This window comes from Pelodiscus sinensis, chromosome 12 (genome assembly GCF_049634645.1).
Source record: "Pelodiscus sinensis isolate JC-2024 chromosome 12, ASM4963464v1, whole genome shotgun sequence".
In the NCBI taxonomy this organism is placed as follows: Eukaryota; Metazoa; Chordata; order Testudines; family Trionychidae; genus Pelodiscus; species Pelodiscus sinensis.
In genome coordinates this window covers 11,697,101-11,711,877 of record NC_134722.1, presented here as the reverse complement: position 1 = coordinate 11,711,877, position 14,777 = coordinate 11,697,101, and the positions used below count along the sequence as shown (strand labels likewise).

General features: G+C 45.6%; 1 long non-coding RNA gene across 1 annotated transcript; it reads left to right on the top strand.

The window, feature by feature from the left end:
• The first annotated feature begins 5,315 nt into the window (after positions 1-5,315).
• LOC112545713 (uncharacterized) lies at positions 5,316-9,048 on the top strand. The gene is made up of 3 exons (XR_012906666.1): positions 5,316-5,457; positions 8,444-8,524; positions 8,896-9,048. It is a non-coding gene; the product is annotated as an uncharacterized LOC112545713 (long non-coding RNA).
• Positions 9,049-14,777: the final 5,729 nt, after the last annotated feature.

The window sequence follows — 14,777 nt, the reverse complement described above, 5'->3', positions numbered from 1 at the left end:
TAAGTTGAGGGCACACACAAGTGAGATTTTGTGTGTTCCAGTCCCGCGGTGGAGTGGCGGGGGCCGGATCCAGGCAAGCCAGGGTCTGCATCCAGCCCCCAGACCTGAGGTTCCCCGCTCCTGGATTAGATATTGACTTGCTGAAGAGAATTAGCTGGACTTATAGGACCATATACTTGTGCTAGTGAAAGTGGGTGCAGCTTCTTTGACTTCTTAGAGTTATGCCCTTCAGCAGCAGATAGGTATCTGGCCCATTGTTAACTCCCAAATACGATCTCAGTCCAATGTTGCTCTTTTTACAGCACTATGACTGATGCCCATTAGAGTATTTAAGAATCAAATATTTTATAAAGCATTCTGAATATTTAACATTTGCAAAGCCACATTACTCAATATTTTCTAATGCTTTCTTAATTCCCATATTGGTATCAACAGCATGTTGGCTGATAAAACACAGCTGAAAAGGCTCCTTAAAAGGTGTTGCTGGCACACTTATAAGGACACAAAACACTGCAGGGAGAATTCCGATGAAGACACAGATGCTTTTAAAAAATTCCTTTATGAGGTAATACAGTTATTTTGAACTTGGGAGGATTCCTTTATTGCAATCAAATGTGTTCCCGTTAATGCACAGGTCTGCTTCCTACAGGTAGCTGAAAATATGGGTGAAAGAAGTATGCGCTGGTGCAGAAAGCTAATGAATTAGCCTTTTAGTAGTAAATAGCTGGCTTTAAATTTGGTACTTGACAGAAGTGGAAAGGAGTTTGTATAACTTCCTGTATCTCACAGCCCATAACATTTTCCCAAATGAATTCCTAGGGAAGATCATTGAGAAAAAACATCCAACGCTGATTTTAAAATGTCCAATGATAAAAAAAAAATCCACAGTGACCCCCTGGGGAATTGTTCCTATGGTTTGATGCTGCATTTCCAGTCTGAATTTCTTTTGGTTCAAAATCCAGTCCCTGGGGTGTGTTAGACCTTTCTCTGTTAGCATGGGAGGTGGGTGACCCAATGACTTGGTGAGACAAGCCCCCCCAGACCCGCCCATCAGAGCCCATGCTCTCTCCCTCCCGTCCCCCCCGTTCTTCCCCCCCACACACACACACTGTGGCCTCCTCCCCAGCACCAGAGCTGCAGAGAGCTGGCCAGCAGGCATGGTATAGGGTTGGGCATGGGTGGGGTCAGGTGAGGCAGTTTACCCCCTTATAGTCTGTAATCAATCTTAATCTTCTCATGGGGCTCTCTAAATCATAGAAATCTTAGAAATGTAGGATTGAAAGGGACCCCATTGGTCATCTAGTCCAGACCCTTTCCCTAAGGAAGGACTAAGTATTATCTTGAATATCTCTGACAGGTACTAGTCTAACTTGTTCTTAAAAACCTCCACTGATGCTCATCATCTGAAAAAGTGGGCTTTACCCATGAAAGCTCATGATATGATCTATTTTTGTTAGTCTCTTAGGGTACATCTACACTGCAACACTATTTTGAAATAACTAGCACTATTCCAAAATAACACAGCAGACAGTTATTTCGAAATAGTGTCAAAATACTGTCAAGCTGGAGGACTTCTTACTCTAACTCCTGTAACCCTCATTGTAAAGGAATAAGGAAAGTCAGTGAAAGAGTGCTCTATTTCAAAATAAATGCTGTATAGAGGCTTCCTATTTCAAAATAATCTATAGCCCTGCAGTGTAGACACACCCTTTAGTTGCTACAGGGCTACTAATTTTTAAAGATACAGACTAACACAGCTGCCTCTCTGAGACTTCTCCACTGATGGTGCTTCCACATCCTTCATAGGTAATTTGTATGAAAAGGGGACCCCGCTGGGGGATGATCCAGCAGGTAGGGACAAAGAAGAGGCACAGAGCAATGGAGTAAACAGATGGGGATGTTTGCAGAGGGACTATCAGGAGACATGGGGTTTGCATATGTCCCTACTGAGTATTAAAAAGGTTCACGCAACTGTGAATTGGATTCAGAGTAGATCAGAAGCTTTGCATAATTTCAGAAAGCTAAACAGATTTTGCTGAAAATTTAAACACAATCATTTTTCCATGCTTGAAAAAATTTCAGCCAAATAGAAAAATATCCTTTGCGTATCAGAAGAGGGGGTTATATTGCTAGCTAGTCTCAGCATAACAATAACTGCATTGTTTACTACCAGAAGAATTTATACTTTAGGACATATTGTACCCTGAAAAGTTTCTTCTAAAAAAACCCACCTAATTCATCCAGATTGCAGTATGAAACATCATGGTTTTGCTTTCCTCTCCCCTCCCCCCACCTCCTAATCAGGCTATTTTCCATGGTGCTTTGAAAAACTAGAGTGGTTATGACATGAGCCACCGTCAAAGTAGCTCTTGAGCAATAGACACTTGAGAATGCCAGCAGCATGAATTAAACCCTTTGATTATCTCTAAACCTATTTGCAACACTCAAGGTGCTGCTTTGTCTATAGAACAGTGTCTTTTCTGTCACTGTGCATATTCCAGACTGGTAAGATTGGGTAGTGTTTTCATGGCAGCTAGTGTAACAGTCAATGTGAAAGTTCACAATGCTGGCTAGTAAAACAAGAGGCAAACATTTGTAACAGGCTGCATGCTAGAAAACCTTTGAACTTCAAGTCTACTGCACAGCAGCTGACATAATAACTATGAACAATCCCAGAAGATACTTGCAGTTGCAAGACCACATTTTCCCCAGGCTTCAAACCATCCTCTGATTTCTGACACGTATAAAAAGGTGTGCACAAATGTTTGCACCTGCAGAGTTACATGTCTGTGTCAGTGAACCGGCTGATTTGAGTGCTCAGTTTCCTAGTTCATTTGCAACAAGAGGAATGCCCATGAAGAAACTGAGTCAATAAGTAATTTTGCAAGCACTAAAAATTGTACACCTTGCACATTTTTGCCAGTGTACAGATGAAAGCCACAGCTCAAAGTCTGCCCCAGATATGGGGAATGTGAACAATCAACTATAAGATGGAAGCTGAAGAGAATACTCCACAAGTAAAAACACTGAGCTCTATATGCAGATATATATTGGACCTGATCACTTCTAACATGTTCTTTACACTCTGCTATGTATGCCCAATTTTTGCCACTGTAGGGTACTTGTCAGTAATTAACAAATGTCTCACGCTACTTCCTCCCACACACACACACACACACACACACAAACTCTGTTGAATTATTGTTCAGTAAAGACATCTGTCCATTTAGCCTTTCCTCTCTGTGACTCCAAGGCAAACATCATAGATCATTTCTATTAACAGTACAATACAAATTGTTTTAGTATAACTAAAGGTTCATGTAAAAAAGATTGTCCGTACGAACAGCATATTGCCATCAAATACAGTCTTTAAATAAATTATCTCATATGAGTATCCCCAAGTAGCTGAGACTTACAATTTATTTCCTCCTGTTCACATCAGCTGTTCCTGCTGTCATGTGTAAAAGCTTCCTCGGGTTTGCTTATCATTTAAATGTTCATTACTACAAACACCAGTGTCACTCTGAGGCTTCATTGAGCACCTCTTTGTGGGGGAGTGTCACGAGGTGAAGAAGTTGAGATAAGATTTAACTAAACAACAGCTCGGGCTTTAAAGTTGTGTCCACATTACAGAGACTATACCTGCATAGCTATGCCAGCAGACCCTTGTTATAAAGATGCAACTTACAGCACCAGAAGGGATCTTTCCATCAGTGTAAGAATGTCATCTGTCTGTAGTTACAGCTGACGTAACTTGGGGTTACGTCAAATATCAAGGGTGTGATTTTTTTCACAGCCCTGACCAACATTGCTATGTTGACCTAACTAACATTTTATTAAGGTAAATTTACAATAAAACTGTAACAAAGTTACAATAAAACTTTAACATATTTCATAGCACAGACCAGTGGTTTTCAAACTTTTTTTCTCATAACCTAGTTGAAGAAAACCATTGATGCCCATGACCCAACATAATTTGACTGGAGTGCAGGTACCAGGGTGGGGCTGAGGATGTAGGAGGGGGGTACAGCTTTTGGGGTGTCAGGACTGTGGCAGGCGGGGTTTACCTTGAGCGGCTTCCAGTCAGCAGTGCAGCGTGGGTGCTAAGGCAGCTTCCTGCCTCTCCTGGCACTGCAGACCATGCTGCACCCCAGAAGCAGCCAACAGCAGGTTCCCAGCAATGGGAGTGCTGAGCTAGTGTTCAGGCAGGGGCAGTGCATGGAGCCCTGTGTGCTCGCCCCCACCACGCTTCTAGGAACTGGGCCTGTTGCTAGCTACTTCCAGACGGCAGCACAACCTGCGGTGTCAGGACAGACAAGAAGCCTGCATTGGCACCCCCAGTGGTCACCTGATACCCCTGCAGCAATAAGACCCAGTGCCTGACATTCCACAACCCAGTGCTGGGTCGTGACCCATAGTTTGAAAACCACTGGAATAGACCAAGCCTAAGTAACCAATTGGCAACAGCTGGCAGGATCAGAATGTTGTGTATATATGTACGTGTGTGGTTAACTTCCTTTTCCAGCTTGAATCATAGGCTATGTCAAAACTGCAGAGTTTTTCCGGGATACCTCTGATATCCTGGAAAAACTCTGCTGTGTCCAAGGAACACGTTTGCTTTTCCGAAAAAAAAATCAGAAAAGCAGACCCATTTTTCCAGCAACCCTCTAAACCTCATTTTATGAGGAAGAAGGGATGTTCTGAAAAAGGGTTTTTTCCCAACATTTGGCTCAGTGCAAATGCGCCAAATGTCAGAAAAGCCATTTCTGACAAAAGAATTGGGAAAAGATATGCAAATTGCGGTTCACAATTTGTGTATCTTTTTCTGATAGAACTGTGTAGTCTAGACACAGCCATAGTCACATGCTTCCTACAACATAAAACTGACACAGTGTTTTAGCCATGCAATACATCACCATATGAGCAGAGACCTGGGATAACAAGTCACTGAATACAGACAGCTCCTGAAAAGCCCTTTGCCCTGTGAACCTCCTTCAAGGTTTCTTGTGTCACTTTCACCGTCTTTACTAATTACCTCAGTATTTGTGTGTAAACAGATTCTCATCCCTTCTGACTTCAGCCTACCTTTCAGAGTGATGTTTTACACTTCGCAGCTGTTTTCGGGATAATGAATTATGATGTCACAAATGACAGATGATTACATCTTTGAGGAAAAGGAGAGATACATCCCAGCCATTCAGTTAACTTAATTACCATTAAGAGTTAAACCCACAGACTGTGGATGCTTGAGAGTTTCCAGGAAGTGTTGGCAGGGAACTAGAAGAACAAATGACAAATGAGTGTGAGTTTTTTAATTGAAATAGGACCACCCTGCTGAAGTCTTTTGTGTGAGCAAAGGAGAGCTGGGAGTGATGATTTAAGCCAGAAACAAGACATGGAATTTCTAGCAATATCTGTGCCTAGGGAAGGACTAACCTTGGAACAACAGATATGTAAGTAGAACAGGCAGGCTACGTCTACACTGGCCCCTTTTCCGGAAGGGGCATGTTAATTTCAGAAGCCGTAATAGGGAAATCCGCGGGGGATATTTAAATATCCCCCGCGGCATTTAAATAAAAATGTCCGCCGCTTTTTTCCGGCTTTTAGAAAAGCCGGAAAAGAGCGTCTACACTGGCCCCGATCCTCCGGAAAAAGTGCCCTTTTCCGGAGGATCTTATTCCTACTTTGAAGTAGGAATAAGATCCTCCGGAAAAGGGCTTTTTTTCCGGAAGATCGGGGCCAGTGTAGACACTCTTTTCCGGCTTTTTTAAAAGCCGGAAAAAAGCGGTGGACATTTTTATTTAAATGCCGCGGGGGATATTTAAATCCCCCGCAGATTTCCCTATTACGGCTTCTGAAATTAACATGCCCCTTCCGGAAAAGGGGCCAGTGTAGACGTAGCCGCAATGTTTAGTCATACACTCAGGGGCAGATGAGAGTGCCGCGGGGCCCAGGGCAGTGCCGCGGGGCCCCCCCTTTGACACTGCGCATGCGCCGTGGTGCCAAGGTGCATGCGCGGGGCCTCGGGAAGCGCGGGGCCGCTGCCCCGCTCGCCCTGCCCTAAATCCGCCGCTGCATACACTATCAAGTTATTTTCTTTGTTTTTGCTGAGCTCCTCTGTGCTGAGCACGTGTACCCCTTTCCCTCCCCTCCATGCACTGTAACTTTTAAACTGAATCCCAGGAGAGCAATTCTCTATCTTTTTAATCTGCCTTTTTCAGTTGTTCTAACACTCAGCCACCAAAAATGCTTTACCAAGTATGTCTTCTTTGTTTTGTTAATAAAATCACCTTTTTAAGACTATGATCTGATTCCCGTGTCCTAGAAGGCAAGAGATTCTGTGTGCACGTACCTGAGACTGAAGGTCAACTATTAAGAAATTTCAGTTTGTTTTCAAGCTCTCTCTTGAGTTTAAAGGAAGTTAAAGAGCTTGGGCATACCCCCAGGAAAAAATTCCCAAGTGCATCTTCCTAGGTCATGGGTGGCTGGTGAAGGTAGGGTTGGGGGAGGTGGGACAGTGCCCTGCCTGCGTGCTCCCCCAACCACAGGGAGGGGAGGGGAGGGGAGCAGGAGGGCATGTGTTCGCCCCAGCCTCCTTAGCCCTGGAGCAACAGGAGAGGAAGGAGGGCGTGTCACGTGGCCCCGACCCTGGAGCACCGGGAGGGCAGGCGCTGCGGGCAACAACATTGCACCTCCAGAATACCTGCAGCAGGCGTTCTGGGGGCAGAGTGTTGGTAGGGCCAGGCCTGGCATTTTGGAAGGGTAAAGCCTTCCCCCGCCTAGGCTACCAGATGCCCATGTCCTGGCTTCTTAAAGGGGTTTTACATTTGGCTGGTGGCAGCATAATACCTAAGACCAGGAAATCTGTGACCCTGGGGAGTTTTTAAGCAGAAGCCATTAATGGCAGGATATTTTTAAATCTCTTACGGGCCCTCACCTTCTGCACTGAACAAATCCAGGTAGATGGAATTAGATGGTGAAAAGAGAGATATAGAACTAGAGTCTGAAAGGTAAATGATGTTGTTTTCATGTGGCTGAAGGTATCACTAAAGGGCAACATGTAAGCCTGTATGTGACAGGCTTTGTCTTTGGTGAGGACAGAAATGTATTCTTCTTGCACGAAAGAATAACTGGTCTCTATTGCTTGAGCTTAAAAGAGAAATCCTTTAACTTTGATAAGTAGTTGGCTGTTTTAATAACAAACCCAGGCATCAGAACGAGATATAATCTCACATAATAAATCAGTGTACTAAACACATAGTGCCACGAGAACAATAATATGGTCTACATTAGGTTACTCTTTTTGCTCTCCCAAAAAGCACACAGACTGGGAGTTTACATTACACATCAGGGCTATGTCTACACTGGCATCCCTTCCGGAAAAGGGATGCTAATGTAGACTTTGGAATAGGCAAATCCGCGGGGGATTTAAATATCCCCCGCGGCATTTGCATTAACATGGCTGCCGCTTTTTTCCGGCTTGGGGAAAAGCCGGAGAAAAGCGCCAGTCTAGACATTATTCTCCAGAAAATAAAGCCTTTTCCGGCGGATTTCTTAGTCCTACTTTCAAGTAGTTCAAGTAGGACTAAGAAATCCGCCGGAAAAGGCTTTATTTTCCGGAGAATAATGTCTAGACTGGCGCTTTTCTCCGGCTTTTCCCCAAGCCGGAAAAAAGCGGCAGCCATGTTAATGCAAATGCCGCGGGGGATATTTAAATCCCCCGTGGATTTGCCTATTCCAAAGTCTACATTAGCATCCCTTTTCCGGAAAGGGGTGCCAATGTAGACACAGCCCTAGTCAATAAAGGTGGATAAGTCTAACTAAGCAGCCCTCACAAAAAACTACAATATTCTATGCTAAATGTCCTATAATCCACAGTAACGTTGATTTGTAACCTGCATTGTTTGGGGCCACTATTTATACAAGGGGATTGTGCACTTCACAAACATCAGTCACGCACACACAGCGCCGCAGCAACTTAGCAGTGAACAATAAGCACTTCAGGTTTCCAAGGACAGGTACATAAATGTGGATTTGCAGGGAACAAACTAGGAATACAATTTTTCCACCCAAGACAAGCAGGGTACTGAATTTTTGGTTGCATTAGCAGCATCCTCCTACTTCCTTATGATATGTAGTGATGTGATTTTTCATGAAAACGCCTTTTCATTATCACTTCATTTGTCTATCCTAGGTGAAAACTAAAGAAGATTATTTTTCTGTTTTTGAAAAAAGTCTGAGCACAGGGAAAAGTGGGATTTCCTGCCCCCCCCACCCCCCCAAGGAACTGAAATCCTAAAACCTGTTTTTTAATAAATTCAGACTATAAGTGCCCTCAAGGTCACTAACCCTATCAACACAAAGCACAGATTTCATGAGAGCAGATTCACTGTCACAAGTGATAGCTTCCTCATGTGCACACATAGTTTTGTTGTACAAGTAGAACGAGCACTGGGAACAAGTGTTTTTGCCACTGCTGAAAGAAGAAGAGAGGAATACAATCTATAATGGCAAAAGAGAATGCGTAAGTATGCAGCCCAGAATGAATTTATTTGCTTTACACACACAACTATAGCAAGGCCTACAATTGTCGGTAAAATGAGTCTTGAATTTTTGCTTGTTTACCTTCCTTGATGCTATCTACTCATGTTTTTACTTTCACTTTTGCACTGACTACCCTACTTTCTACAACTTCCTGTATTCCAAGGGAATCACTAGACAACTGTTGCAGTCCCAGCCTCATTGCTAGTCACTGCATTCTATCTACTAAAATGCACTAATATAGTATTTGGAACAAACACATTGATAAATATCTGGATTGCAGTTGTATCATTTACATAATGTTATTCAGATTCAACTCAAGAAACACATTTCATTCTGTTTTTCTTTCCACAGCAAAGTATGTGAGAAGGGTGAAGGAAAAAAGAGCAACTGAAAAGATCACTCCTTTAAGAATAACTAGAATAGTTTATCAAGATAATATGTTAACACAAGGAAAGGCAAATGCACAGCCTATTTCCAAATGGATAAATAAAATAATACGTTCTAAACCAATTTCTTTTTGTTTACTGATTTGGCAAAAACTATCCTAGATTTTTACCAATTTTACTATAACGAGCACTAATTTACCTGAGCATATTGAGAGTCAGTATTCATTTCTGGTTTTGACTGAACACATCAGGAAGCTGATATAACATAAATGATTCAAACCGAGTCTCAGTTTTAAAATGGGATACAGGATCTGGGCTATGCCTTCTGTGATTTTCATAGGAATACAATGTGTGAAGATCAAATATTATTCCTGGAATTGCTTTTACTCTTTCCACATGCTGTTAAAATAGAATTTTTCGGTTATAATAATAAAAAAATTTAAAAAAAGATTTAAGGCCATTTCTTGATTCCCTGATTCCTTCTAGCATCATTAATCTTAGAAAATCATCACTGCCTCAAATATGGTTAGGGTTGCCAGGTATCCGGTATCCTACCGGACAGTCCAGTATTTGAGCCCTCTGCCCGGTAAAAAAAAAAATCAGACAATACCGGACACGTGTTGACTGAATGATTCAAGCAAAAAAAACCCAACACCACTGGGGGCAAAAAATTTGTTGAGTAAGAAAAAAAAAAACGGCTGGGAGGTCAGGGCCAAAATGTGGTTGTGGCCTTTTTCATTGCCACGTGTCCCGAGCAGGTTTCTATCCGCCACGGCGCAAGTGCTCCCAAGGCTGCCTGAGGGCTGTACCGGAGGAAAGCGGCAAGTGCTCCCAATAAAAGGTGACGATGCGTACCGTCACAAAAAAAGCACTGCCTGCACCGCTTATGCAAATAAGTGATCCAGGTGGGGGGTTCTCTGCTTTATAGCAGGATCCATTTGACCTCTTGGGAACAGTTCATCTCTGCATCCTAGAACCAGAGGGACATGGAGCAGAGGGATATGGAAGGGGCGGAGCGACACCCCATGATGTCCGGTGGCGGGCCATTTAAACCAGCCCCAGGAGAGAGCCGGGGGGGGGAATGCAGAGTCGGACCCTAACCGTGTCAGGCAAGGAGACTCCCTTGCAGCCTGACCGGAGGGGCTTCTGGGGAGCTTGGAAGGCAGCGATCCCGCCAGGCTGGAGCCAGAGGACAAAGAAGCGGTAGGACCCGGGGAACTTCCCTGTGAATGGGGCCAGGCGGTGGGGATTAGGAAGCAACCCGGGGCAGAGCGCTTTTGGCGCCCAGAGGCTGGCAAGCTTCAGGTTGGATCCCCGTCAGCCGGGTCAGGGCGAGCAAACCCCACTCTTAGGGTCCCGGGTTGGGACCCGGTGGAGAGGGAGGGCCTGGGTCCCCCAAACCCCTCCTCCCTCTGCGTTAGTGGTGGCCTTGGACCAGCCTAGGACTTCATAGGAAGAACCAAGGTCCCCCTGAGACACTTCGGTCTCATAGACTGAACAGGAGGTGGGCTCGCCGGGCCCCATCCTCGGACTGGAGGGCGAGTGCTCGCGCCCATACGGCTGCCTTTGGGGAGAAACAGGGACAGGCTGGGGGCTCACAGGGCCCCACCCGGAACAGTGCTGGTGCTCGCGCCCAGGAACCTGTCACAATTGGCCATTCTTAATATCAATATTGATAACAAATAAACGTTTCTGCTGAAAAGATCCATCCTTTTGGCGTCTTTGTCATTGGCGTTGTTTTTATATTGTGGGGTCTTGGCCCTCCGCTGTGCCACATCAACCACAACGGAATTAGGTTGAGGATGTGTAGGTTGAGGTTGAGGAGGTGAAGAGAATTAGGTTGAGGAGGTGAAGAGAAAATCCATCATTTTGGCGGGTACGAAATATTTCTTATCTGCCCTCTTATTGGTTGCGGGGACTGACGCAGATGTCTGCCATATGTTGTCCACAACCTCTAAAATAGCCTCATGAAGGGGCAGGTCGACCTTTGATTTTTGGGAGGGATGTCACTTTTTCAAGAGAGGATGTTGTTTCTCTTGCACTTCCGTAAGTTGGACCTCCTGACTAGCAGCAACTTGCTTAAAGAGGTCCTGAAACTGTCAGAGGTCATCAGTCAGTGATGAATCCCCCGGAATTATTGCCTCATTGGATGAAGAAGATGGATACATCGGGGAAACTCGTGGTCGTGGTCAGAAAGTTGACCTTCTTCAGGTTTAGAGTTGGGGCGGCTGGGATGTAATTTGTGGGGAGGGTGAGAGTGGTGTCAGCTAGAATAGGAAAGGCCACGCAGCTTCATTGTGAATCTGATCAGTGACAGCAAGGTGACCAGTGCCGAGAATAGTGCAACAAGATAGAATGATGTGCTGGACGATGACATTCATAATAGGTGTAACTGCAGTGGCAACTGTAGTAATGCCTGGTAGGCAAGGAGTGCCTGGAGGAGAAGGTGCTCCTGTCATCATCGTGATAGTGAGCATATCCCTACAGTGTGGGTGATCAGGAATTGAGTCTTGACGATACAGGAGACACAGATGTGTGCCGGTGCCGACCATAATAATGAGGTGAAAGGGAACGGTGTGCTGTTGCACCATAGTATTCTGCAGTAGTGCGGTGTCTTGGAATGTGAACAGGTGGAGGTGATGGTGCCAGTGATGGAGAAAGAGGCTCTGGAGAAACAGTGATGCGTTCAGGACTGGGGGAGGGGATAGCAACCCTATGTGATTTAGGCTGGGCCTTAGTCGGTGCCGAGGGCTGTGCTGATGCCATCTCCAATGGATGCTGTGAAGTAGAGGCTCTGTCCAGTACCAACAGCAGTGCCAGCAACAGATGCACTGCGGCAAGCAGTGCTGGTGCGGAATGTAGCACTGGTACCGAACACTCTGTATGTGCCAGCTATACCGACAGTACTGGCCTGAGTATCGGTGCCGACTCCCGCGCCATAGGTGCCGCCTTGTGGGTCGGTGGCAATTTCTGCACTGGGCTGGGATCCAGTGCCAATGTACAGAGACCCATCTTCGTTTTGTCAGTACAGCAGGCAAGAGCCATGTCCGAAGTGCCCAGTTTGTCACTGACGCTGACACGGGTCGGTGGCAGAGATCTGCCGGAGAGGGTCTCTTCTTTGCCAAATGGCGAGATCCCAGCGAAGTGGTCCGGTGTTTGTCGGCTCTAGTAGAGTCTGACCGGGGTGGGGTGGCTCCATCCGTGAGGGCTGGAGTGCTTTGTCAAACAAAAGCATCCTAAGCCTCATTTCCCTATCATTTCTTGCTCGAGCTGTTAATTTAGAGCAATGAGGGCACTTTTGAGAAATATCCCCTTCTCCCAAACACTGAATACAGCCGTAGTGCGCATCTGACGCAGGCATCGGGTCCTGGCAGGTGTCACATTTTTTAAACCCGGGTGATCCGGGCACGGTTGCGTCTTCTCCTTTTTTTCTTTTTCTTGCTGTTTTTTTTTTTTTAACGGACAGTACTGAGACATTTGTCTTTCCCTTCTTTCTCTCTAGCTTTTTTTCCCCCAATTATATAACTAATAAAACTATTGTTGAAGACTAAGTAACTATCTAACTACTACTGAGAACTACTACTAACAGTAAGAACTAATGAACAACTAATTTTTTGTTCTGACAGGATTTGAGGAGAGGGAGCTCACTCTGTCTGGAACCGAGGATCGTTAGGAGGAACTGGTGGGAGCCGGACTGTGTGCTCTAAGAAACTGCATGAACGGCACGAGGCGCCTAGCACACATGCACGGTCCGGCAGACCACTGTTGACGAATCTCCAATCTGTAGCATCGGAACAAGCCTGATACCTTCAGAGGTGCACCCATGGGGACATCACTTGAAGAAGCAGCTATTTTTCTCCCAAAGAAGCAGCTTAGAAAATGGTAGAATGTTATCAAGAAATATTTACCTTAAAGAATAAAAAATAAAGACTTTATTATAGGTAGATGCTAGGATCTCTTTTTCCTCCTGGCCTCTTTTCTTCTTTCATAAGGAAGACAAATCACTGGAGTTTAGACATTAAAAAAAAGTAACAACCATTATTTTGGGGCAATATATAGTGTAGCAGACAGTACATCAGTCAGTTTGCTTTACTGAACCTATGAAATGATGCTTTAACTTTCAGTACTGCTTCTGTCAGCCTAGAAAAGATGTAATTTCTCAGCTCTGGAGTACAACCAATAATAATGTCATGCGCAAAATTATGTTTATTGTCTGTGCTGTGTGTACAATCGCCACCACATTTGTCCCATGTTTAGTACTCTGCCCGTGTTCTACTTAAAAAAACCCACACAAGTCAAGAACAGTGAAACCTGTGCGAATCTGGGGGAAGCTAGTTCAAAAACCCACTATAATGGAATCCTAAAAGTGCATTATTCCGTTGCTTTTGCAACTGCAATTCTGTGACACAATGGCAACCAGTGCAGACCAAAACCTTCAGAGCTCTTCCATTTCCTCCTGCCCGCCGCTTGGAGAACAATCACAACTGAGTGGGAGTCCCACTTTCCTCCTAACATGAATAGAGGGTGTAATGCAATCTGAAAAAGTCTTGAGGTGAAGAATTTAACCCATTCCAGCAAAGACTTCCTCATATAGGACAAACCCAGCACACTTTTCTTAAGAGATGTCAAGCTGGGCAGTATGGCCTTTGTCACAAGCAGAGGGCAGAGTTAGTATCAGGTTTGACACACAGAGGGTGTGTCTAGACTACATGGCTCCGTTGACGGAGCCAGGTAGATTAGGTTTCTAGACATAGGGAAATGAAGCAGCAATGTAAATAATCACCACTTCATTTACATCAAAATGGCTGCTGCGCTGTGCTGATCAGCTGTTTGGCTGCACAGTGCGGTAGTCTGGACGCTCCATGGTCGACAAGGGAAGTCCTTGTTGACCGCTACCACGGAGCATCCAGACTACCGCACTGTGCTGCCAAACAGCTGATCAGCACAGCGTGGCACCCATTTTGATGTAAATGAAGCGGTGATTATTTAAATCGCCACTTCATTTCCCTATGTCTAGAAACCTAATCTACATGGCTTCGTCGATGGAGCCATGTGGTCTAGACATACCCTGAGAGCAGATGGGAATCCCAAGAAGGTTGACAGCCCCTCATCAAGCTGAGATAGATATCTGGGGGGGAAATATCCTCATGGTGGAAATTGCCATAGCTTCCTTTTGGAAGTCTGGCCATTCACACCAGCTGGGGACCTGAGCCATGGAATTCTACCACATAGAACCACAGGGCCCCTCCCCCCCATTTCATGGGTGCCCAGCACCCCACTGGCAGCCAGCTCCTGCCTCTGCCCACCCCACTGCCTCCCATATGCTGGCAGCATTGATAATAAACTCATCTCCCTCCCTCCCAGCACCTCTTTCCTGCCCGCAGCTCAGCCAATCAGATCCTCACTCTCCTTCACAATGCCTCCCACCTGTCAGCAGCCCAGCCAATCAACTTCTTCCTCAATTTCCTAGCACCTCCTGGCTGCCAGCAGCCTAGCCAATCAACTCCTCTGTCTCCTTCCCAGCACTTCCCACCTACCAGCAGCTCAACCAATCAACTCCTCCGACTCCTTCCCAGTGCCTCCTGCCTGCTGTGGATAGGCTGCTTTGTGGTATGCAGGAGGTGCTGGAAGGAGGGGGAAGAGCCCTGTGGGGATGGAGCATGATCAGAAGGGGAGGGGATGGAACTAGGTGGGAAGAAGTGGGGGCTGGGCCTGGGCCAAAGCAGAGGTTGAGCACTCCCAAAGCAAGGAGGAAGTTGGCACCTGTCGGGGGGGAGGAGAGGGAAGGGGAGAGATTGACAGATTTGCCAGGCCTCTGGGCCAGGTAGGGTAGGTGGCTCCTGGAAG